Source organism: Trachypithecus francoisi, unplaced genomic scaffold (assembly GCF_009764315.1).
Source record: "Trachypithecus francoisi isolate TF-2019V2 unplaced genomic scaffold, Tfra_2.0 Lachesis_group7, whole genome shotgun sequence".
In the NCBI taxonomy this organism is placed as follows: domain Eukaryota; kingdom Metazoa; phylum Chordata; class Mammalia; order Primates; family Cercopithecidae; genus Trachypithecus; species Trachypithecus francoisi.
This window is the reverse complement of record NW_022681472.1, coordinates 52,479,737-52,507,274: the sequence shown is the minus strand read 5'-3', so window position 1 is coordinate 52,507,274 and position 27,538 is coordinate 52,479,737. Positions and strand designations below refer to the sequence as shown.

Here is a 27,538-nt window from a genome sequence, read left to right as displayed (position 1 = left end):
ACTAAATTGTTTCAACATCTGTCAGTCCAATCAATCCAAACTTATTTCTTCCCACGAGGAAAAGGGAAGCTCACAAACTATATCCAAAGTGTGATTATTGCAAATTAGTACTTTTCCCCAATTAATAATTAATCATCAGCAACTATTTTTTTATTTATGCCCAGAACTGTCCATGCTACAAAAGAAGTAAAAGTCAGGATCCTTGCCCTCAGTAGCATCAAACATACTGTGGAGAATAAAAGATACATAATAATTAAAGGTAAATAATCATTAGTGAAATTGAAGTGTAAGAAAAATAGAGAACGTAGGTGATCTGGATAATTAGAAAAGACTTCATATAAGAAACAGGACTTCAGACACACTTTGAAGGATAGCTAATATTTAGTTGGCAGAGAGGAGAGCAAAGAGAAGGGGATTTGGGGGTTGGGAACAATATAGAAAGATACAAAGATAGAAAGAAACATGGCCTAAGTGTGGGGACAGAGAGGGTCATTTAGACAAAGGAGATAAGGCCAGGTGTAGTGGCTCATGCCTGTAATCCCAGCACTTTGGGAAGCCGAGGTGGGCAGATCACGAGATCAGGAGTTTGAGATCAGCCTGGCCAACATAGTGAAACCCTGTCTCTACTAAAAACACAAAAAAATTAGCCGGATGTGGTGGCACGCACCTGTAATCCCAGCTACATGGGAGGCTGAAGGAGGAGAATCACTTGAACCCGGGAGGCAGAGGTTGCAGTGAGCTGAGATCGTGCCACTGCACTTCAGCCCAGGTGACACTGTGAGACTGAAAATTAGAGTTTCAAAATTAGAGAAATCAAAAAATCACCATCATCTGAACTACATTACAATTTATAAAAAGTTTTAAAACATGCATTTTCTCATGTAAGCCACGAAATATCTTTAATAAAATGCAGAGGAGGAACGTGAAGTGACTTTAATCTAGGTCTTGAGTCACTCACCCATGTAATATGCACACACCATTTACTCTCTGTAATGTTCAAATGGTGGGGGTAGATTTTCTTTTAGGAGAAGTGGGGGTGATGTTTCCCCAGTGAGATAACTCTGGCAATATTTAGAAAGCTAGATTAAAAAAGAGAGACAAGAAAGGCAGCAGTAAGGAAGAAGTAAATCTGGGAGGTATTTCAGAAGAAGATAGATGATTTGATAGAAGGGAAAGGAGAGCAGTCAAAGCTAAGGTTTCTGAGGTAGGCATTGAGGAAAACACTGGTACCTCATCAAGGGAATCAGAAAACCTAAATGATGCCTAAAACTCCAGTTTGCTTTTTAACACTGAGTTCAGGAACTATATAGGCTTTAGAAAAGCAGGACAGAAGAGGAGCATCACGCCCGGGAGCAACACATGGTGTACAATGAGAGCTGCTAAAACAAAAATAAAAACCTTTAGCCTCTTCAAAGTCTAGAGGCCAAAAGCTATATCTGAATGTCCACCTGGTCATCTCACCCAAGATGGCTCTAGCCACCTTGTGATATATGAGTAGATATAGTTTTTGATTTACCAGCATACTTTCCCATGTTCTGGCTTTATTTTCTATAGGATAGTCCTCCCTGATCCCCACACTCTGGTCTAGGTTGACTGTCAATCACAATACCATTCCTCACCCTGTACTCTGCACCTAAACTATAGAGCTGGGATGACTCAAGTAAGGCAAATCAGAATCTTTCCTGACATTGGTATACAGTGTATTAACTATATTCTCTTATTTTCTGTATTCTTAATGTTCTGGCATCCAGGGACTTAATGGACCAAGAGGGTCTGTCCCTCACAGCATTAGCTAATTTCTAGTCATAGCAAATAACACCCCTGTAACTGTGCCTTTCGTACAGAAACTAGCCAATCCACAGCCCATCCCACCACCACGACCTCCCTTATCAAATCCTCACACACCAAGTCAGTATTCTCCTGCCTTTATAACCACAGGGCTAGGTACCAGACGTCTTGCTAAAGAACTCTACACCCCAGAGCCCACGAAAATCATTCAAACTAGCCAAACTTGAGCCTACCTGCCTGGACTCATCCATTCCTTCCCACAAACCCCAAAATAAAGGCTCTTTTACTCACTCCTTCTGCTTCCTAACTGACCCTGGTGCTTCCCTGTGTGGTCTGTATGGCATTGTGTGCTCCCGTATCATAGGAGGTATGAGTAACAAATTATATTTTCACTGGCAATTTTCTCCTATCTCCTGGCCTCACCATACCTGAATAATAATAAAACCTACATTTAAAATATATGGATGTTGGAAATAAAAGTTATTTCCACTGGGATTGCTGAAATGCGAACCTGGAGGTACCTATTTGCCTACCATATACTGAGAGCCTGTCTTTGGAATGAAAATAAGCAAGACGAGCTAATCCAAGAGACAGAGATCATAGGGAAAGAGATGAGCCCATATCATATTTGAACCCTGGAGGACCAGGCATGCCTAAATCCAGATGCACCTATGAACTTACTAATTATGAACATTACAAATTGTCTCATTTGGTTTAGTCCCATCTTAGTTGCATTACTTTCACTTGAAACTATATGTTCTGATTCAACATCTCCAAATTCATCACCTTCCCCTAAATCTTCCCTAATTCAAGATTTCCCTCTTTCTGTTAATGAAACCATAATTGTCCCTATAATTCAGGCTCAAGAGTGTAAAATCACCTATTCATTCCACACATATTCAATCAGTCATTAAATCTCATCATTCTGTTCTCCTGACATCTCTTTTTTCTGTTCCTACCAATACAATGTTTATCACTTCCATTCATGTCTTCCTTATTTCTCTCACTTGGCAATAGCATCATATGTAGCTCATCTCAATTATCTCTTCTCTGAAATCTTTTATCTGCCGCAGCCAAATTACTCCCTTGCTCTGCTTTTTCCTTGCTTTTTCTCCCTTGCTTTTGCCTCTCTCTTTTCTGCCATTCTTTACCCCAGGTCTCCTACAATAATCTTGATTAAGCTCAAGCAAGATATTTTCCAGGATACTTTTCCTGACCTGCCCTTCCTTCTCACAGGTCATGTTGAATGTCCTCTTCTATGGTTTCCTGGGACCCTCTGCTTACCTCCTTCAAAGTACCCCAAATTTTATTTAACACATTAATTAAATTATTTGATTAATGTGTTAAATAATTCACAGCATATCACTAGACTTAAAGATTTTCAAGGGAAGCATTGCTGTCATATGGATGATCTAGCCAGTATATACTAAGAGCTTAAATAATGCTCTTGAGCTGTCCAAGTGAATTGTGTTTCCTTCATTCCTATATCATTATCATTCAGCATCTGTGTGGTACAGCGGCAGCTAGATTCATGTTGCCTGTCCAGTGAAGGGCCTCCCCATCTCCAGTCTGTTTGTACTTCTATCCACACAAATCATCACTTCAGATTAATCTTGGCTCACAACCTTACTTGGTGGTTAATGATCTCAACAGCATTTTCATTAGCACCTTAGGATGCCTTTACCCTTACTCCTCACCTCCTTTCTTATTCCTCAAAGCTAATTTTGAATTTTCTCTGTGTTTGCTCCAGGGTACATAATGCCGTCATCTACATTCCCAAAATCATGCCACTATAAACTAAGGCTGTCTGACCTCAGTCATATCCTCTGCATTGCTGCACAACCCTTATATTTATCTTCAGTTGACACCTATCAAATTCTCCACAGCAGCTGTTATGAAATTTTTCCATTCTCTTTAAGCCTCAAATTTCACTCCTACTCCCCCTCATGCTCAGAAAAAGCTCTCCTCTTCTACATAACTGAAGAAACAATAGCATGACCATGACATGCTTTGTCTTTCTTCATCCTCACCTTAAAGTTCTTCTATCCCTTTACCTGTACAGTCATTCTGAGCTCTCGTCCCAGTGAAAACATTGCCCATCCTCCTTTCCAAAGCCAAATTCTCTGTTCGTACTGTACCAATTATCTAATTTTTCTCTTGTTCCTTTGCTCCTTCTCTTTACCAGATAGGAATGCTTAATATCTTTGGACCAAACAAGTATTATTTCATATTTCATTATTAGCTAGCATTTCTTGAGCATTTACAATGTGACAAGTGTTCCTGTATTTTACATAGATCATTTTATTTAATTTTAACAATAACCTTCGATGTTCTTGACATTATATTCCCTATTTTATGGATTAGAAAACTACACTAGTAAAAATAGAAATTTGCTCAAGGTCATACAGTTTTTTTTTTATTTATAAACTCCAACTTTCCAAAGAATAATTTAAACTCTTTTGATTCTTCTCCAATATTGCCTTCCCCGCTTCCTTTATGTTTCTACGGCATGTGTCCGAGTTCTTCACTGCTTTTCCAGTCACAGAGACTTATAATTGAGCATTTCTGTCAATAGAGATGGTGAGACACACACACACAGAGACACACACACACACCATAACCCCCCACACACAATTAATATTTGTTCAATATAAATCTGTTAAGATGTTGAAAAAATGAAGTCAGCCCTTAGAAGTATATAAACACATATCAGCACTGCTCTTTTCTCTTTATCTCAACTGCAATCACTTTTATAATTTTTTAAGCACAAACGGTTTACAACTGTGCAAAAGAAACTACAGATTTTCGTAAGTTTCAAAAGTGATCAGAGCCTGTATATTTTCTTTAGTTACCTAATCTAATCCCATGGTCCACAGCTTGGCACAGTCTCCACAGTTCTCAAGAGGGACAAGATCAGGCCCAGAAAGGAAGAGCATACAACACTATCAGCTGAAACTGTTTCCCCATCAGGAGGGCCAAGGCTGACAACAGGTCAGCTGAGGAAACAAACATTTCTTCCATTGACAAGTGTTTAATTGGACATTTGGAGAATCTAATGTCATGTATGCAGATGCAAATGTTTGAGGAGTTGTTTACAGTGTAGTTTGTGCCAGACAGGCTCCATTGCCAAGCCAGCACACAGCCTCCCATTATTCCGCTGGGCTCCACTTCTAAAGATGTTTCAGGGCTCTCTGAGCCTTGTAAATTTCCACATCCAAAGGCTCATCTGTGTTTTCAACGCAGAGTCCTTTTTCCCTTGTGAGTAGACATCAGTCCTTCCCCTGCCAATCTCTGTTATTGCCTGTCCTGGTTCAGAAATGGGTTTGGAAAAATGACTTGAAAGGCGATAACCCATTCTCTAGAAAGTTTAACACTGAGATTTTGTTTTGTTTGAGACAGGGCTTTGCCCTGTAGCCCAGGCTGGAGTGCTGGTGCGATCTTGGCTCACTGCAGCCTCACCTCACCCTTACAGGGCTCAGGTGATCCTACCGCCTCAGCCTCTCAAGTAGCTGGGACTACAGGAGTGCCACACCACACCCAACTAATTCTTGTATTTTTTGTACAGTCAAGGTTTTGCCATGTTGCCCAGGTTAGTGTTGAACTCCCAGGCTCAAGCGATCTGCCTGCCTCTCAAAGTGCTGGGATTATAGGCATGAGCCACCACACCTGGCCAAGCATTGAAGTTTTAATATTTTTTGAAAAACTAACAAAAAGGAAATGCCAGACCCCAGCTCCTTACCCCAAAATTGGGTCTTAACTGATTTAATTATTTTGCGGATTGTTTCTGTTATTCATTGACCCAGGAAAATAAAGCTTAGTAGCTCAGCTAACAGACAAGTCCACCTAATTATGCCAGCTTTAAGGATGCAGTTCTTCATTAGGAGGATAAACAAGGATATACTACAAATAAACATTGAGGAAGCCATTTATCTTCAAGAACTGAACCATTAATACTCTGCCCTGAAAAATGCAATGTAGAAGATGCAATTACCAAAAGTTGTTATAATGCCTTCACTTTGCCCCCTCCTATTATCACATATCTTCATCAAGAGAAATTTGTAAATGTTAAAAGTTCCAAACTGAAAATACACATTAAAAATACTGTTTATGTGTAATGTTAAGGATATTTAATTCAAGAAAAGAATACTGAACAAAAATTCTGCCACTCTTGCAAAAGATACATCATTTAATGAGGACTATTATCCAAAATACACAAAGAACTCTTAAAAACTCAGCAACAAGAAAGCAAACAACCCAATTAAAAAATGACCCAAAAACCTTAACAGACACCTTACCAAAGAAGAAATAAAGTGGAAAATAAATACGTGAAAAAATACTTCACATCATATGTAAACAGGGAAATGGAAAAGAAAACAAGATACCACTACAGACCTAGTAGAATGGCCAAAAACCATAACACTGATAACACCAAATGCTGGTGAGGATGTGGAGCAACAGGAATGCTCACTAATTGCTGGTGAGAATGTAAAATGGTGCACCCACTTTGGAAAATAGTTTAACAGTTTCTCAAAAAACTAAACATACTCTTAACATACAATCCAGCAATGGCGTTCTTTAATATTTTCCCAAAAGAGTTGAAAACATGTCAACACAAATACCTGCACATTGATGTAAAGAGCAGCTTTATTCATAATTGCCAAAATTTGGAAGCAACCAAGATGACTTTTAGTAGGTGAATGAATAAATAAACTCTAGTACATCCAGACAATGGAATATTATTCAGAGCTAAAAAGAAATGTGCCATCAAGCCATAAAGAGACTGGGAGATGTAAATGCACATTACTCAGTGAAAGAAGTGAATCTGAAAAGACTACATACTGTATGATTCCAACTATATGACATCTTGGAAAGGGCAAAACTATGAACACAGTGAAAAGATCAGTAGTTGCCAGAAGTGAGAGGAAGGGAGGGATGAACAAGTAGGGTACAGCAGATTTTTAGGGCAATCCAAACCCATAGAAAGCACACCACCAAGAGTGAACGTTAATATAAACCATGGGCTTTGGGAGATTATGATATGTCTGTATGGGTTAATCAGTTGCAACAAATGTACCACTCTGGTGGGGAATGTACATGTGAGGGGAAGGTAGTACATGGGATATTTCTACACCTTTCTCTCAATTTTGGTATAAATCTAAAACTGCTTTTCAAAAAAAGTAAAGTATTTTTCTTTTAAAAAAAAAGGCTGCCACTTGTTTTACATTTGATATGTTCATTTTTTGCCCAGTGGTCTCCATTGTACAAAAAGTCACACTAAAAATATTAGCATGTATTAACTAGTTCATTTTTCACACTGCAAAGATTGATTAATTATCTACTATGTTCAGAACAATGTCCACTGCTTCATATATACAGAAATAAAGAATATGTCCTCTTTGGTCTCAGAAAGCTAGTGAAAGAAGAAGGCAAATGACTATCATATAAAACAAAATAAATCCTTCATTACTTATATAAACTAAAATAAAATCACAATAAAGTATTGCAGGATTATCCCTGGAGAGAATAAGAAAAAGATAACAGAAAAGATGATATTCCAGCTCAGTCTAGAAGGCTGAATTAATTTTCATAGATGTATGGTAGGAAGAGAATTTCCAGTTAAAAAACAAATATGAGCAAAGGTATGAACATTTATAGTATGTTCACCAATAATGTTAAAGAGTCTAGGAAACCTGGGAAAGCACTAGGGAGAAATGTAAACACACACACACACACACACACACACACACACACTACACACATACACCGAATGTATTTTCAGCCCCATCTCAGACCTACTGATTCAGAACCTACAAGAAGTTGGGTGAGACCCCAAAATCAGTATTTTCTAAATCTTCGTAGGTGATTCATTATACATTCATAAGTACAGAATACATAGAGGTATACAGTCAGTGTTACGGGCTAAATTGTGTTCCCCAAAATTCATACGTTAAAGCCCTAACTCCCAGGACTTTAGAATGTGACTATTTGAAAATGGGGCTTTGAAAGAGGTGTTAAGGTAATGAGACCATCAGGGTGGGCCCTAAAACAATCTGACTGGTGTCCATATAAGAAGAGGAAACTGGAATACACAGGGAGATACCAGGGGTGTGCATGCACAGAGAGAAGACTATGTAAGTACCTCGAGAAAAGATGGCCACATGCAAGCCAAAAAGAGAGGCCTCAGAAGAAACCAAATATGCAGACACTTTGATCTTGGACTTCTAGCCTCCACAACCATGAGAAACTTCATTTCTGTTGTTTAACCTACCCAGTCTGCAGGACTTTGTTATGGTAGCACTAGCACATACAGTAGCAACATGATCCAACCTATGATCCAACTCTGAGGCAGTATAGATGATAAAGTGGTTTAAAATATTCTGCTTGGCCGAGTCAAGGGTTAGGACTAGCGCAATGACAGCAAGGATGTGGGCAAAATTCATAGGTAGACACAACAGCCCTTGGTGACCTATTAATTCTGAAGAAAAAGATTCAGGAAAGTTGGAGAATTAAGGGTAATCTCCCCGATTATGAGCCTGTTTTGTACCCTGTATTTCAGACACATCAAATTACCTACTATCCCTTAGATTGAGAAGCCACTAACCTAAATAGAAAATACAGAAAAAGCATGCTTGGAAATGAAATTAATGAAGGGGAAACCAGATAATGGAAATCAGAAAGAAGTCAAGTGTAGAGATGAAGATCTCATGTGTATAGAAAGATTATTAAAGCCATAGGGTAAAGAGCACTGCCCACACTTCCAATTTCAGTACCAACATATAAAGGACTTGGAAGTCAGCACTCATGTCCTTATAATAATGAAACAAAACAAAGTAAAAACCAGTGACTTTCCTTGGACCACCCCGCCAACACACACAGAACTGAAGTTGCACGGCAAACTACCACCCTAAAATCTGGAGAGACAGGCAAATCCAGAGAGTCACAGCCAAGATCTACTCACCTGGAACAGAAGCTGCTGGAACCATAAAATGGTAGGAACTCTGAAATGGTAATTTTGATAAATTACTGGAGGCTGAGTATAGACTGAAATGAGAGTGAAAAACACCTAGGGCCACAGTCTTGGTAGGGAAGATACCCACAAATTTGGGTAATTACAAGACAACTACCACAAAAGAGCAAAGACAGAAGGGAAACTAAAGTACCAATGGATAGTAATAGTGGCTAATACTAAACTGAGTATTTACCATGTGGCAGGTCTGTCCTACAGGTTTCCATTTCCTAACCCTTACCACAAACCCATACGGCAGTGCATTTGTTTTCTATTTCTGTTATAACAAAATACCACAACTTTGGTATCAGAATACAAATTTATTATTTTGCAGTGTTGTAGGTCAGAAGTCTGACACTGTATGCATCATGTAAAAGCAAGGTATTGGCAGGGCTGCATCCCTTTCTGGAAGCTCTAGGAAAGAATCTATTCCCTTGCTTTCCTCAGTTTCTAGTGGTCACCCACATTCCTTGGCCCATGGCCCCCTTCCTCCATCTTCAAAGCCAGTGGCACTGTCTCTCTTTGAACATTCTTCCACAATCACATCTTCTGAACTCTCTGACTTCCTCTTCTGCTTCACGCTTCCACTTTTAAAGACCCTTGTGGTCTTTAAAATTGGGCCCAGGATAATCCAGCACAATTTCCTATTTTAAGGCCAGATGATTAATAAGGTTAATTCCATCTGCAACCTTAATTCCCCTTTGCAATGTAACCTAACATGCACAGGTTTCAGGGATTAAGATATGGCCACCATAGGTGGTGATAGGGAAGACAGTATTCTGCCCACTGCAGACAGTTATAATTTGCATCTCAATTTTATGGATGAAGAAATGGAGGTATAAAGAGTATATGTGTTTGGCCCAAAGTCGCATAGGTGATGGTGGTAGACCTCAGATTTGAACTCAGGACAATGACTTCAAAGCCCATGTTCTTAACCATTAAGCCACAGGAAATGCAAGGTGCCAGTGAGTTATTAGTTTAAGTTGTAAACACCAAAATTTGGACTGTGTAGGCAATGAAATGAATTCAGAATAATGCTGACTTCCATGATGTACCTTCTGCTTCTCAAAGAACTTAATTGGTGTTTATGATACCTCCAGTCACTTTCTAGCCTTTCTTTGGTCCCTGATTTTCTTAAAGCTTTAGCTCAAAAAAGCTAATGAGAAGATAAACCCTACAAAAGAATAGCCAGGTGTTTTAGATGGTAAATTTTGGTATATAATACAAATGGAATTAATGATTTAAAATACTCAAATGTAACAAATACAGGCTCAGATAAGTTATGAATAGCATAGATCCATTGTATTTTGATAATGAAAAAAGAATCTCAAAATTATGCTCTGGGCACAAAAGAGATATATGTATATATATAAACATGGAAGATGAATTATATGCGCTACTTCACAGCATTATGAAAGGAGAGAGAGACGTTTTCTTTTCATCATCTCAGCCTGTTAAAAGCTAGCTGGAAACAGGGGCTAAACCAGAGGACTAAAGCATAAGGCCAGTAAGAGTAAGAAGGACTCTGGAATTCACTAAAGTCTTCATTTAAAGCTTTTGGGTTTTTTGTTGTTGTTGTCATTGTTGTTTTGTTTTTTACAATCTCTCATAAATGTTACAAGCAGGATGTGAATTTTCTGTAAATACGTAGGTGTGACATCAGCAAGATGGCAGAATAGGAAATCCCAGGCTTCACTTGGTTTCACTTCCCTCTACAGAAAGTCCAACAAGCAACAATCCAAAGACAAGAACACTTTTGTGAAAACTTACAAACTTGAGAAAGAAACGGAGACAGCTGAATGAATAGGACGCTGAATCAAATAAAAACCACATTAGAAGAGGAACAATCTCACATTGACCACATTGCCCCTCCTGCTTTCCCAAATCAGCATGGTGACACACAGAGAGAGGATTTTTTTTTTTTGAGACAGAGTCCCGCTCTGTTACCCTAGCTGAAGTGCAGTGGCACAATCTCGGCTCACTGTAACCTCCACCTCCTGGGTTCAAGCAATTCTCCTGCCTCAGCCTCCTGAGTAGCTGGGATTACAGGTGCACACCACCATGCCCAGCTAATTTTTGTATTTTCAGTAGAGACAGGGTTTCACCATGTTTACCAGGATAGTCTTGATCTCCTGACATCATGATCCACCCACCTCGGCCCCCCAAAGTGCTGGGATTACAGGCTTGAGTCACTGTGCCCAGCCAAGAGGATCTTTTTAACTGGGCCCATACAGTAAAAAAAAAAAAAAAAAAAAGGTAAACAGAGTTTCTAGACATCCGGCTCCCTAGCATTCTGAGACACTTCCCAGAAAGTCCACTTCTGTCTGTCTGACCTCATGGGGAATACTGGCAGTAATGACATGGCTAGACCTCCTGGGGTTAGGTATAAACAAAGAAAGGAGGCAGAGCTCACAGGGACCAGTGTGCAAATTTTGGTGATGGCTCTATGTTCCTCCCAGCAGTGGTGCAAAATCAGAGACACCAGCCAATGGTACAGCTCACTTGCAAAGCCAAGCACACTGTTCACAGAAACACGATGAGAAGGTCAGCCTGGTTTGAGTCTTTAGATGGACAGCCTCCATATCTAGCCTCAGAGACCACCTCAATGCCTTACCCAGGAGGGAGATGTGGAGATGACCATCACAGGGCATTTCTGTGGATCATAGGGGTTCATAGGGTTTGGACCCAGAAGTCCAAAGAGTGACTCAATCCAGACTCAGAGCCCACTCCAAGGCCCTACCCAGGAAGAGGCAATCCTCAACTGCGCAGTTCTATGCCGCATAGCCTCCAGACCCCATCCATCTTGAGCAGCAACTCCACCTAAACTCAGAGTCCAGCCTGCAGTCCTGCATAACTGTTGAACCCAAAAAGTAGTACCACCCAGCCAGGAAATATACCCTACAACCTTGTCCAGTCAGAAATTATAGCAGAGCCCAGTCAGTGGTCTCCCCCAGGCATGGGAGCCTAGCCAGCAGCCCCATCAGACCTCAGAGCAAAGGCAGCAGCCCAGCTAACTATAGCAAGCTCTTCCTGCATGGGGTCATTACCACCTGACCCAATAAGAATCACACCCTAGACTAAGAAGCAAAGATCAATCCCTGCCAAAGAATACCTGTAAAGACCAGAAGAGCAAACTGTTGGGGCCAGATGTAGTGGCTTATGCTTGTTATTCCAGCACTTTGGGAAGCCAAAGTAAGTAGATCACTTGAGCCCACGAGTTCAAGACCAGCCTGGACAACATGGTGGAACCCCATATTTACAAAAAATACAAAAAGTAGCCAGGCATGGTGGCACACACCTGTTGTCCCAACTACTCAGGAGGCTGAGGTGGGAGAATCTTATGAGCCCAGGAGGTGAAGGCTGCAGTGGGCTGTCATTATACCACTGCACTCAGAAGGAAGCTGTCTCTTCAAATGTGCAGACACCCATGAAAGAACACAAGGATTACAAATATAGACGGTCCCCAATTTATGATGGTTCAACTTACAACTATACAACCTTATAACGTACTTATCAGGATATAACCCCATTGTAAGTCAAGGAGCATCTGCACTTATGTGGTTCAACTTATAATTTTTTGACATTACAATTGGTTTATTGGGGTATTAAACACACTTCTTACTTACAAAGTTTTCAAATTACTATGGGTTTAACAGGACATAAGCCCATCGTAAGTCAAAGAGCATCTGTAATCATCAAAAGAAACTAACAAAGTTCCAATAACAGAATAAAAAATGAAGATCTATAAAGTGGCAGAAAAAAATTCAGAAGAATCCTTGTAAAGCAGTTCAGTGAACTACAAGAATATATGGATATAAAATTAAATGAAATTTGAAAAATAATACACAAAATTAGAATGTAGAAAAAGAAGTAGAAACAATAAAAAAAAAACCCTGGAGATAAAGATTACAATGACTTAATTGAAAAATGCAATAGAAATCTTCAACAGCAGACTCAATTAAGCAGAAAAATCAGTGAGCTAAAGACAGAATATTTGAAATTATTCGCCAGAGGAGAAAAAAGAAAAAAGAATGAAAAAGACAAAGAAAGCCTACAAGAATTATGTGACACAATCACAATCAAGGGAACTAACCTTCACATAATAGAAATTTCAGAACATGAAGAGAGAGAAAAATGGCCAGAAAGTATACTTTAAAAGGAAATAGAAAAAAAATCCTAAAATTCATAGGGAATAAAAACAAAAATCACCAAGATGATCTTATACAAAACAAACAAAGCTGGAGGCATCACACTACCTGATATCAAACTATATTGCAAAGCTGTTAAAAAATCATCGAGGAGAAAGGATACCTGCCTAAACAGAGTTTTAATGCAGATGAACATGCTATCTTCCGGAGAGGAAAAAAAAAAAGCCACAAAGGACATTTACTAGTAAGGAAGAGAAGTGAGCACCAAGATTTAAGGTAGGAAGGGATAGGCTAACTCTACTGTTTTGTGCAAATTCAGTCAGGTTTATGGTCAGGATTGTTATCTTGGAGGCTAACCTCCAAGCCTTGATGGGAAAAGATAAACATCAGCTGCCAGTCTTTTGGCTTAAACAAGAACTATTTTTCTGGATTGGTTCCACTGATGCTTTTTCCCTGAAGTCAGAAAGTATCTTGCCAGTAAGGGAATGCCTTTTAAAATTATTTTCATATTAGACAATGCCCCTGGCCACCTAGAACTCTATGAGTTCAACATCAAAGACATCAAAGTGTTCTACTTGCCCCCAAACACAACGTCTCTAACCATCCTCTACATCAGGGGATCACAAGGACCTTGAAGGCTCATTATACACAGTACTCTGTGGAAAGGATGTCAACACTATGTTAGAGAACCCTGAGAGAACATCATGAAAGTCTAAAAGGATTACACCATTGAAGACACCATCACTGTTATAGAAAAAGCTGTGAGCCATCAAGCCAAAAATAAGTTCCTGCAGGAGAAAACTGTGCCCAGCTGTTGTGTTTGACTTCACAGGATTTATGACAAAGCCAATCAAGGAAATCATGAAAGCGATTGTGAATACAGTGGGAAAAAAGGTGGTGAGTGAAGATATCAAGATATGAATCTTGGAGAAATTCAAGAGCTAATAGACACTACACACCAGAGGAATTGACAGAAGACAACTTGACGGAATGCTTCTGAACCAGTGCCTTATGATGAGGAGGAGGATATAAAAGTACCAAAAAGCAAATTAACAACAGACAATCTGGCAGAACCATTCTGATTATTTAAGATCACTTTGACTTCTTTTATGACATGAATGCTTCTATGATATGGGCACTGAAGCTAAAGCAAATAGCGGAAGACTGACACTGTATAGAAACACTTTAAGATAAACTTTACAACATTTTCCAAAAAAGAAAAGTAGCCATACAGAAATTATGATGTATTTCCAGAAAGTTACACCAAGTGGGCCTGCCTCTCCTCCCTCCCCTTCTACCTCTTCCACTTCTTCCACCTCGGCCACCCCTAAGACAGCAAGACCAACCCCTTCTCTTCCTCCTCCTCCTCCGCCTACTCAACATAAAGATGACAAGAATGAAGACTTTTATGATTATTCACTTCCACTTAATAAATAGTAAATATATTTTCTCTCCCTTATGATTTTCTCAATAAAATTTTCTTTTCTCTATCTTACTCTATTGTAAGCATATAGTATATATATTACATGTAACATATAAAATATGTGTTAATTGGCTATTTATGTTACTGGTAAGACTTCCAGTCAACAGTTGGCTATTAGTAGTTAAGTTTTGGGGGAATCAAAAGTTATACTAGAATTTTCAAATGTAAAGGGAGTCAGCACACCTAAGCTCCGCATTGCTCAGGGATGAACTGTATAAGGAACTCAAACAACTCAAGAGCAAGAAAACAAGTAACCCGATTAAAAAATGCACAAAGAACCTGAATAGACAATTCTCAAAAGAAGACATAAAAATGACCAACAGATATATTTAAAAATGCTCAACATCATTAATTATCAAAGAAAAGCAAATCAAAACTGCAATGAGATAATATCTCACCCCAGTTAGAATGGCTACTATGAAAAAGACAGAAAATAACAAGTGCACTAGACACTGTGGCTCATTCCTGTAATCCAGCACTTTGGGAGGCCAAGGGGAGTAGATTACTTGAGCTCAGGAGTTTGAGATCAGTCTGGGCAACATGGCAAAACCCCATCTCTTCAAATATACAAAAATTAGCCAGGCACAGTAGTACACTTGTAGTCCCAGTTACCTAGGAGGCTGAGGAGGGAGGATGGCTTGATCTTGGGAGGCAGAGGTTGCAGTGAGCCGAGATCACACCCCTGTACTGCAGCCTGGACAAAAGAACCAGATCCTGCCACAAAAACAAAATTCTGGTGACAACGTGAAGTAAAGGAAACTCTTATGCATTGTTGATGGGAATATAAATTCATATAGCTATTACTGAAAACTTTATGGAGAGTCCTCAAAAAAACTAAAGATAGAACTATCATATGATCCAGCAGTCCCACTTCTAAGTACATATCCAAAGATTTGAAATAATTATATTAAAGAGATATATGCAATCCCATGTTCACTGCAGCACTATCCCATGTTCACTGCAGCACTATTCACAATAGCCAAATTATAGAATCAACCTAAGTGTTCATCAACAGATAAATGGATAAAGAAAAGGTGGTATATATGCACAATGAAATACTATTCTGCCCTTAAAAATGAGGAAATTCTGTCATTTGTGACAACATGGATGAAGCTGCAGGACATTATGCTAAATGAAATAAGCCAGACATAGGCACAGAAAGACAAATACCACATGATCTCACTTCTATATGGAGTCTAAAACAACAGAACTAAGAAGCGTAGAGTAGAATGGTGCTTACCAAAGTCTGAGGGGTTGGGGAAAATGGGGAATGCCAAAGGGTTCGAAGTTTTAATTAAACAAGAGGAATATGTTTTTTGAGATTATGTTGTCACCATGATGACTATAGTTAATTATACTGTGTTGTATATTTCAAAATTGCTAAGAGAGCAAATTTCAAATATTTTCACCACAAAAATAAGTATTTAAGGTGATGGGTATGCTTATTAGCTTGACTTAATCATTCCACATTGTATGGAATGTTGTGTTATGACATATATCAACATTACTTTGTACCTCATAAATATATACAATCATAATTTGTCAATTTACAATAAAATAAAAAAACTTATTAATGCAAAAAAGGAAATATATATACACACATATACCCCATATATATCCCGATATATATCATGTACATGTATATTCATACACAATATAATTATTTTTGATTAATAAAATATACTATTAAATGTTCCATATCCCTATTCACTCATAAAAATTATATTATTTAACCTCATTAGTTATATTATTCAAATCTTGCATATTACCATTTGACTTTGTCTATTTAATTTGTCATGTAAAACAACAGATCTAAGGTATCCTACAAGTAGCTTTGCTTATTTTCTCATACTTCTGATTAGTTTTACATATTTTGAAGATATGCATTTTTAGATGTTTGATGCAAAAAAGAGTCACAACTATCCCTTCTTCCTTACAGAGGTTATCTTTTATCAGTACAAAATAACTCTGGGTCTAATATAATGGTCTCTGCTTTGAAATATACTTGGTTTCATTTTAATACTGATGTAGAATTCGACGACCATAAGAGTTTCTGGTTTTCTTACCCTGGCTCACTATATTGGTGAATTTACATTTATGCCTCTCTTGTGGTCTAACTGTCAGACTGAAGGCAGTGCCAGTGCTGGGCTTGTCTCTCCATTTCCCAGCTGAGTTTTGCCCCATCCAATGGCCTACCTGTTAGGTACTTGGTAAACAGTAAAGGTAGCTGGATGGATTTAACTACGAGTCATGATGTTCATTATATTTTAAATGGTCTCTAACAATTAGAGGATCCAGCTCCAGATCCCCATCTTCATATTCAATACCCAAGTGAGAAAAATCTTCACATATGATAAATATAGATGTAGGCTACTATCTTGCTTTAAGTCAACCCCATATTTGAAAGTCTGGATTTATTCAGATAATATATCAAGGAGTGACTGTTCATTTTATAAAGGGATTATTTGCCTCATAAAAAATTTAGTCATAACACTTTGATATTGTGGACTCCCCTACCGCATTGAAAGTGTCATTTGATTTACATAGATAGGCTGTATGCACAACCCTTCATGAACATCCCCATGTATATAGCATAATCAGTGCTAAGGATCCTTTCACGTCACTGTCTGTCTCTGCAGAGATCTTGGCTCTTTTGGTGTTCAAATACCATCTGCTTTACTTTTACATTTCCGTCATATGATACAGTAAGGGAAGGAGGGGACACATTGTGGAAGGCCAAGGTTCCAAGGTAAGGCAAGGCTTCGATACAATGGACAAAGCAATGGACCCAAAGTCAGAAGGCTCTGAGTCCCTGCCAGCCATGGGATCTGAGCCATCTGAGCCATGAGACAAACTGCAGCCTCCTTCATGCCAGATTTTTAGTTTATAAAAGAAAGATAATAATGCCTGGGTGCACCTACTTCCTAGGTTCTTATAACAATCAAATATAAAATTGCTTTTTAATATAAGGTGCTATGTGAATCTTTTTTCCAAGGAAGTCTAATACCACTGCATCAAGAGAACACTGCATTGATCTCCCTTTTTCTTTGTTAACACTGGTTTGTCATAGAATTACTTAAATTTTCTGGAAAATTTCTCCAAATCATTACCCTTTTCATTTTTATCTTACTTTCCCTGTTACTCTTTGCTTAGTTCAAAGTCTCCAAACACTTTCTCTGCAAAATGAGATCAAGCCCTCTGCCCAGCACCCACACCTCTGAACAATCTCCTGTTTGTCTCTTCCTGACAAACTGAATAAGATGAGAAATCAAAGCTTGTGATATCTTACCATTAAAGAAGTACAGTTATTTGGAAGCACCAGCTCAAACTTCTTTTCTGTATTTCATATCTGCCTATACCTGTGTCTTTGGAAACCACTGCTCTCTGCAACACTCCTGCCATTTCCTTATCTTTGTTCCTTTGAACCACTCTGGTCTGTATTTCTTTTTCAGTTTCTTCTGGCAGCTTATAATAACCCCTCATTGTTTGAGTCTCCCATCTTCTTTCCTTTACTGGCACTTACATAAGAATCAGAGTTCTCTAAGAACTCACCTGAAATATAATGTAATGGTCATTAGATAAGTATGATATACTTTTTAAGTGAGTTATTAAACTGATGTGTCTTTTTAGACCGAGACCCTATTGTAATGTTTGGCTGAGGTCTTGACTGTGTGACGTCACAGCACAGCTACAGAAAAGGCTATATCCTGGGATCTCCACCTGGATGTTCCACAGCTACCTCCACTCACTCACCGTCTTTCTCTCGAAACTTCTTCCTCACCTTACGTTTCTTACCCTCATTAGTAGCATCTCCACTCACCCAGTTAAGCGATTCCAAAACCTCAGATTATTTTTAAACATATTTCCCATATGCAGCTAGTCATTAATCCTGCTCTGTTTTCAAAAAGCCTCTCAAACCTATCTTAGTTTAGATCCTTATCCTATTTCATTAGAACTATGGCAATAGCATCTTCATTTTCCTGGGGCCTTCTGGCTCTTCATTCCCCAGTTCTTCTGAAACATTACTGTAGCTATTTCTTAAGAAAATCCAATCATATCACTCCTCTGCTTAAAATTCAGCTTAAATATGCTGAAAACAGCCAGGTACGGTGGCTCATGCCTGTAATCCCAACACTTTGGGAGGCCAAGGCAGGTAGATAGCTTGCAGCCAGAAGGTTGAGATCAACCCGGCCCACGTGGCAAAGCCCTGTCTCTACTAAAAATACACAAATTAGCCAGGCTATAGTGGCATGTGCCTGTAGTTCCAGCTATTTGGGAGGCAGAGGCAGGAGAATCACTCGAACCAGGAAGCAAAAGTTGCAATGAGCTGAGATCTTGCCATGGCACTCCAGCCTGGGTGACAGAGAGAGGCCTTGTCTCAAAACAAAACAAAACAAAAATAATGCTGAAAAGGATTATCTAGACTGTGATAAAGTTTAAATAACATGACATTCAAGGACCATCAATGTCTGGCCCTAGCCCTACCAGACCTCACTACCACAGCCACACTGAAGTCCCATCTCCTGAAGAATGCCATGTTCATACTTGCCTCCTTTTCCTAGCTCTTGTTGTTCTCCATTCTTGGAATACCCTTCTCCCTCTGCTTGGTCTTCAGGCTTTAAAACACAGTTCAAAATTCACCTTCTCTGCAGTCTTCCTGAGCTCAAGTTACACCTCTTTCCTGGAAGAGTGAGTGACCACTACTTCCACATTACCCTGTGGTGCGATTGTTTGCAGATGGGTCACTCTCCTATTTAAATTTGTTCTCATTCATCTTTATCTGGCACATAGTACACACTCAATAAACGGTTATTGAAATTAATATTTTCTGAATAAAATAACTAAAGGAAAATTCCAGAGATCCAGAGGTACACCCCTCCAGATACTTCACTGCATTAAAGAAAAGAGCCCAGGAATAAAGAGAAAGAACTAATAATGTGACTATAACAAACACATGAATGGGTTGTTTGTTTTTAAAAGCTAAGTGGTTTAGGGAGGGTGGGAGGAGAAAGTACATTTTAAAGCTTTAGCTTCAGGGCAAGTAATAAAAATTGTTGCTTTAATGTTTTTTTCATAATATTGTGAGCAACGGGAAGGTCTATTCCATCACACCAGCCTTCGGGGCAGAAGGTTTCAGCCTCCTGAGCTAAATCAAACTGGCATCAGCTCTTAGTTTTTCAGGCGGCCACAACTGGTCTCTGCTTTCCATGGGGCTAAACTTGGCTGACAAAAAAGAAACAAAATAATTTCCCACTTATTTTACGGGCCTCTCTTTTCCTCTCATCAATTTATTATAAGAGTTCTGGAAACCCATCCTGCATTCTTGTCTCTGGATTACACAGATGTAGGCATTGTTCTTTGTCTATACTAGGGACTGTTGGTCTTATAAAGAAGGAGGTTGGAAGGCAGTGTCTTACCAAGGGCACAAAGCTAGTCCAAGAAACAACACTGCTTGGCACTCATGGTTCAAAGCCCTTAAGTGCCATTCACTGATGACAACTCTTGATGCCACTCATTTTATATTCCCTAAATTGGTAAGTCTGAACACGTTTAAAATTAAGATGCATGGGCACCTAGGTCAAAGTATCAGAGTCTCCTAGAATCTCAATGGAATTCAATAATTTTCAAAATGATAAAACAACCAACTCCCTTATAATTCAGTCTTAATCATTTCACCCTGTACTCTCATTCTAAATTCATTTACCCAAATAACGCAGGGTTTGTATATATGCTTGAACACACACAGAGACCACATTCTTCAAAGTCACACAGTCTTTCCTGGCAAGATTGTCTTGTTTCTGGGAGAAACCCTGTTTCCATCTGCTTGAGTTCTGAGTCCTAACTCTCCCATTTTCCAAGTGCTGTTTCTAGTTAAGAAGGTCAAATAGGAATTAGCATAGTATCTAGCTCTTAGGTATATAGTGACGATTAAATGGGGCAATATAAGTAAAAAGATTAAATATAACAGTGCCTGGTGTATGGTCAGTGCCCCATAAATATCAGCTTTGTAACATTCCATGCCTGTATGACACATGACCTCATAACTGGCTCTTTGAGTTGGCCCTTTTCACCAAGCAACACGTGTATTCCACTTCTCCTTATAAACTTGAATTAACTGAAGTAGGTAACATTAATTTCATTTTACTTAACACGTTTGGAACTTTGTGTTTGTTAAATGTAGCATGCAAAAATATTTAAATACGTAGGTATAATGACTTTTGAAGTGCCTTTAAAAAATCTCCAAGGTCCTTCCAGCTCCAAAATGTGATCCATGATAACTAATCTCAAATGCATGCAAAGAAATAGGGATGTAGTTCCCCAGATACACTGGGAATATATAGCATTGTCAGACTAGGTTGCACTGGAAACAAGTCAGATCCAGGACCAGGAGCCTGTGACAATGTAGAAGAAAATCTTGCCCTCTTTTCTCCCCACCAGCCTAGGGTTTATTATACTTATCTTGAGCTCCCAGGCTTTCTTATTGCAGATGTGGAGAAGAAAGGAAATGAATTGTAAATAGCAGAGAAGACAGCAGAGACAAAATGCTACGGAATCTCAAACAGAGGAGGTGAAGTAAGCAGAACTCCAGGAAATCATTGGTAATTTCACCTTCTAACCCTAATAAAAAAGAATCCCAAAGGTTTAACTCAGGAAGGGTCCCTAGCTAAACACCTTCATTTTGGAGATTAAGAAATTAAAATCTAAAGAGATCAAGTGGCAAGTCCAAGGTCATCCGGCTCTTCTGGAACCTGGGCCTGGAAACTAAGAACTGCTGCAGTGACCAACTGTATTAAAGCTATGTGCTAAGCCTATGTGTTTACAAACAGATAAATGTCTCTCTGGGCCATATGTAGCCTTCTTCAGTTACCTGCAAATCAGCGAGCACCTGTCTCAGGAAAACAGACAAGAGTCTTAATAACTCTGAATTCAAAAGAAATGCCTGGTTTTACAAACAAGTCAGAGTCATATGGTTCTGCCTTTACAGTCACCCTTATCTTTAAGAAATGCATGAAATATTATAGTGACAATGATTCCTTAAACGTCCAAAGTAGAAGTGAACAAAACACAAGTAAGAAAAAACCTAGGCATATTTTCTTTTAAGCAAACACATAAAGCCAAGTCCACCAAAAATGGAAATACCAGGGGGCGTTTCTGGAGATTATTTTAACAGCATAGAATAGAACTCTTTTTAAGTGGTCCCAATCAGAATGCCTCCATTTGCAAAAGTGCAACACTTACAAAACTTTTTGGAAAGCTATCAAAACATAGGAGTTGTAAGCCTGCATCTCCACTGCTTCCACTTCATATATCCTTATTTTCACTCATGCACTGATTCATTCAGTTCGATCTCATATGCACTCATTTCACTTACTCATTTGTTAATTCACTCAGTTCTACGGCATAGGTACTCATTCAATTACTTATCGAATAGCTCTGAGTCCTAAGTCAGATGGGACTTTGCCCTCATGGTACTTAGATTCTAGGAGAGTCTAGTAGCAGCAACTAGATGCATCAAAAGCGAAAGTACACGGTAAAATGCGAAAGGAACCCCAAAAGAACTGCATAAAGCATACTGGAGGCTCAGGGGGACCAGGAATGTTTGCAGATAGGGGGGTGAAAGGGGCGGCTTGGGGCTGAGCCCTGTTGCTGACGGGAAGTAAAACCATCTTGGGAAGGACGGCTGAGGGCCGTGCTCGCTGCTGTCCCGCAGCATCCTCCACCACCCCCACGTCACAGCTTCCCCATTTCTAAGCTCGGTGCCTCCAGTGTCACGAAGGGCCAGCCACAGGCTGCCAACCCGCCGCTCCCCAGCCAGGTCCTCCCGTCACTCCCCCGAATGAGCGATGTTGGAAGTCCGTCCCTGTCTGCCCCTGCCCCTGGCCTGCTCCAGCCTCAGCCCGCCCGACCGCCGTGGGTAGGAGCCAAGGCCTCGGTCCAGCCGCCCGCGGGCACTGCCAGGTCGGCCGCAAACGCACCTGATGGGGCGGCTCCTACGGCAGCGACGGAGGCGGCTCCCAGGACCGGGCTTGCGGCCTAGCCTTACGGTGGCGGCGGCCACACCCCTGACCAGGCTGGGGCCCTCAGCGCCGCCCCGTGACTGCAGCCCTGCTTGCCGGCCAGGCCACGGGCCGAGAGGCGGGGCAAAGACCTGACTCGGGGCCGGGCGCCACCTCCGGAACACCTCAGGGGGTCTCACTCACCCTCCAAGGGCGACCTCAGGGACACAGATCGGCCGGAGGTCTGCTCAGCTTCTGGGCTGTGGCTCCTGTTAGAAAATTGAGTGTCGCCCTGGGTCCCGAGCCTCTAGGCCTGAGTCCTTCGTGCAGGGGCGTCTCCCTCAGACTGGGTGGTGCGCAGGCCAGGGCCGCGTGCTTTTCAGAAGCACAGCCTCAGGCAAGGCGGGTGGCAGGGGCCTGAGAAGGCGCATGGCTTGGCAGAAGGGTCCTGTGCTTCGATGGGTGCCCGTGCAGGTAGAGAAGGACCGGGCTGCGAAGCTGAAAGGAAAACGTGAAAGGTTTTTGTGTTTCTCTGAGCCTGAGTAAAGGCCATGCTTTCTGAGCTGTCAAACGCCTCCCAGAGAGAAGCGATTATTAAACCGTTTTCCCATCCTGCCAGGTGTAGGATTGTTAGGCGGTGATGATGGAAGGCAGAGGAGATTACCCGAACTGAGAGATGAGAAAGAGTCTTTTCTCTTTCGTTTGTGCCTTAATTATATGAGGGTGCCCAAGAAGAAAGGAGACTCATCTGATTACCTGGTGTGGCTTATCTCAACAAGTCAACAGGCATTCTGGTCACAGAGTATGTGCTCAGTGTTTTCAGTGCTTTATGTTTTGATAAGTGCAAATTCCTTTGTTTAAGGAAACTCTTATCAAATACAAATAGTTATCTTTGTGAAACATTGAGCAGTTCCAGTCTCTCCTCTTAACTAAAAAAACAAAACAGAACTTTTAATTTAAAAAGAAAAGAAAAAGCACATGCTGACTAGGGGGAAAAAAAACCACAAAATGTGCAAAGTCCACTCACCTTCGGTGAACAATCCCTCTAAACCTTACTAGCCCTGTTGCCCACCAAAAAAAATGTGAACTCTGTGAGGCATTGGAGGGTCCTCATAAACATGGCCCTGACCCACCTTTCCAGAATCATCTCTCGGATGCCATATCAAACCCCACTGAATTACTTTTTTCTCAAACCATCAACGGTAAAAGAAAATTTTTTATTATTTCCAATCTGACATGGACCATTATTTCTGTAAAACACAATTCAAAACCAGCTAGCAAATAAGAGACAAAAACTACAAGCACAGTTTTTATTACAAGTGTACAACGAGTATGCCAAAAAGCATAAAATTAGTTTTTCAATTTTTGGTTGTTCTTTTTTTTTTTATTTCTAAATGCTTACTCACAATTTCTATACTTACCTGTTCATGGACCAGTAAAAAGCTGTTCATTGACTGGCAGTGGTGACTACAGTTTAAGTGGCACTGACTTGCTGTTCTTTATGTCAAATGCTTTTCAACTTCTGGGCCTTTTCTCATGTTTAATGCCAACAAAGTTCTTTCCCACTCAAGTTTCAACTCGTAATAATAATAAAAACTTCACATTTATTGAGTGCCTTGTGCTAAGATTTTCAGTACGTTAACTGTGAATTCGTATTTGTCCTATGAGCTACATATTATTATCATTATTATTTATCCCCACTTTACAGATAAGGAGATGGAAAATTAGAGAGGTCAAGTCAGAAAACCAGTGAGGTACAAAGTCAGCATTAAACTGAGCTGGCCTGATTCTGGAGCCCAAGTAATCAACCAATATGCTGGACCCCTCTCTGTGAAACCTCCCCCATTTGCTTTCAAGTTGAAATTAATCACTCTTGCTTATACCTCTACTCTAACATTTTTTCCCATTGGTTTTCATTCATGTCAGCTTCCCTTACTAGGCTTTAAGCTTCTGAGTACAGTGACATTTGTCTGCTCACACAAATCACAGGAAGCAGAGCTCATTCTCATCTTTGTGTTACCACTACCTTTTATGCTTACTTCATAATATGTTTTAATTATTTATTCTTGTCAGCATCCTCTACTAAACCATACAATGTTCAGAGTTTTCTTACCAAAAATGATTTTATTTATTTAATTGAATAAGCACTTCTGTAGCATGTATAATGAGCCAGGTACTATTCCAAGAATTTTAAAACCTTGCAAATATACCTACAAAGTAGATATTATTTTGTCCTTATTTAAACTGTGAGGAAACTAAGGCACAGAGAGGTTACCAGTAAGTTGCAGGACCAGAATTCCAAACCAAGCAACCTGCCTGGCTGCAGACTCTATTTCTGAGCCACGATGCTATGCTAATTTTCCACGATCCCACCTGTTCTTCCTTCTTAAAACACTTCACCACGGGGAGATCAATCCATTATGGTCAATTAGAAGCCCCTGCCCGCAGCACTCACAGAGAGGAATGAAAAGGGGCAAATGAATTCAGTATCTTCAACTGAAATATCCAGGTTCTCGCATTGGGACTGACTAGGAAAACCACTGGCCCATGGAAAACGAAGAAAAGTTGGGCAGGGTGGGGAGCCCACCCTGGAGCAGCACAGAGTCAAAGGCACCTCCACCCTCAGCCAAGGGAAATGGTAAGTGATTGTGCAACCCAGGAAACCATGCATCTCCCATGAATCTTTGCAACCTGCAGATCAAGAGACTCCCTCATGAGTCCACACCACCAGAGCCTTGAGTCTGATACACAGAGCTGTGTGTTGTCTTGGCAGAGCAGCCACTCAGACACATACAAAGAGGCCCAGAAGTTTTACATACTCCGGCCACAATCACCAGCAAGGCAGGAAATCCATCTCTAGGAAGGGGGCTGAATCCAGGGAGCCAAGCAATGCCATTCTTCAGGCCCCACTCACATGATTCCCCACAAGTTAAGACCACCAGCTTGGAATCCCAGCCAGCCAATGGCAGCAGGTGGGAGTTTGCCTGAGACAGGTTTGAGTTCCCAGGGGGAGGAGTAGCCGCCATCTCTGTGGTTCAGTCGAGTCAGCTGCTGCAGTCTCTTGGCTGTGTAGAATACAGACAGTCAGAACTAGGAAGGGTTCCCTCTGCTACAATGCACCACACCTGCCCTACCCAAAAGCAGCCAGACTGCTTCTGTAAGTGGGACCCCAAGTCACTCCTCACTGGAGAGGACCTCCTTAAGCCCCTCCAGCAACTGTTTTATGAACAGAACTCTGATCTCTCCCTGGGACAGAGCTCCTGGAGGGAGGGGAAGGCATTATCTCTGTAGTTCAGTTGACTCAGCCATTCCAGCCTGCCAGCTGTGCATAATACAGATGGACCACACAAGGAAGGGTCCCCCACAATGTAGCACAGCTGCCTTGCCAAATTGCAGCCAGACTCTTTAAGATGGGAACCCAATCCATTCATCATGGGTGAGTCCTCCCTGCAGGGGCTTCAGTCACTCCAACCAGGGCTCTACGGATAGAGCTTTGATATCTCCTGGGATGGGTTGCCTTGAAGAGGGACAACCACCATCTTTATGGTTCAGTGGACTCAGATGCTCCAGCCTGCCAGCTGTGGAGAATACAGGTGGTCCAGACTATAAGGGCCCTGCTCACCCCAACTCCCAGTGCAGCACACCTGCTCTACAAAAAGCAGCCAGACTACTTCTTTGGGTGGGTCCCTAATCCCATTCCTCCTGACTGGGTGAAACCTCCTATAGCCACCTCCTACAGGTGTATGAGGGCTGGCAACAGATCAGAAACCACCTGAGATGAAGCTTCCAGAGGAAGAAGCTGGCTGCCATCTTTGCTGTTTTGTGGCCTTCACTAGTGATACCTCCAGATACAGGAAAAAGTGAGGCAACTGGGGTCTGGAGCAGATCTCTAGCAAACTGCAGCAGTCACATGGCCTGACTGTTAAGAGAAAAACAAAGGAACAGAAAACAACAACAACATCAACAAAAAAGACCCCACAAAAACCTCAAAGTCAACAACCTCAAAGATTAAAGGTAGATAAGTCCACAAAGACGAGAAAGAATTAACGCAAAAATGCTGAAAACTCAAAAAGCCAGAGTGCCTGTTCTCCTGCGAATGACCATAAGACGTCCCCAGCAAGGGCACAGAACTGGACTGAGGCTGAGATGGCTGAACTGACAGAAGTATGCTTCAGAAGGTGGATAACAACAAACTTTGTTGAGCTAAAGGAGTATGTTGTAACCCAATGCAAAGAAGCTAAGAATCATAATAAAACAATACTGGAGCTGATAGCCACATAGCCAGAATAGGTGAAAAAGGAATATAACTGATCTGATGAAGCTGAAAAACACAACACAGGAACTTCACAATGCAATCACAAATATAAATAGCAGAATAGACCAAGTGGAGGAAAGAATCTCAGAGCTTGAAGACTATCTTTCTGAAATAGGACCAGCAGACAAGAATAGAGCAAAAAAGAATAAAAAAGAATGAACAAAATGTCATGCGCATCCATGTGAAGAGACTACCAAACAGGCTTTGTGTGAGCAGTAAAGCTTTTTAATCACCTGGGTGCAGGCGGGCTGAGTCCGAAAAGAGAGTCAGCGAAGGGAGATAAGGGTGGGGCCGTTTTATAGGATTTGGGTAGGGAAAGGAAAATTACAGTCAAAGGGGGGTTGTTCTCTGGCGGGCAGGGGTAGGGGTCACAAGGTGCTCAGTGGGGGAGCTTTTTGAGCCAGGATGAGCGAGGAAAAGGAATTTCACAAGATAATATCATTGCTTAAGGCAAGGACCGGCCATTTTCACTTCTTTTGTGGTGGAATGTCATCAATTAAGGCAAGGCAGGGCATTTGCACTTCTTTTATGATTCTTCAGTTACTTCAGGCCATCTGGGGGTATATATGTGCAAGTCACAGGGGATGCGATGGGTTGGCTTGGGCTCAGAGGCCTGACATTCCTGCCTTCTTATATAAACAAGAAAAATAAAACAAAATAGTGTTGAAGTGTTGGGGCGGTGAAAATTTTTGGGGGGTGGTATGGAAAGAGAATGGGCGATGTTTCTCGGGGCTGCTTCAAGCGGGATAGGGGCAGCGTGGGAACCTAGAGTGGGAGAGATTAAGCTGAAGGAAGATTTTG

General features: G+C 40.7%; 1 protein-coding gene across 1 annotated transcript in view; it reads right to left on the bottom strand.

Moving 5' to 3' along the window:
• The window catches only part of CPQ (carboxypeptidase Q), a 547,340-nt gene extending 524,779 nt beyond the window's left edge, over nucleotides 1-22,561 (bottom strand). Inside the window, exon 1 of the mRNA XM_033203590.1 lies at nucleotides 22,402-22,561. The gene's annotated coding sequence lies outside the window, so the exon portion shown is untranslated. The remainder of the gene's footprint in view (nucleotides 1-22,401) is intronic.
• Between the last annotated feature and the right edge of the window lie 4,977 nt (nucleotides 22,562-27,538).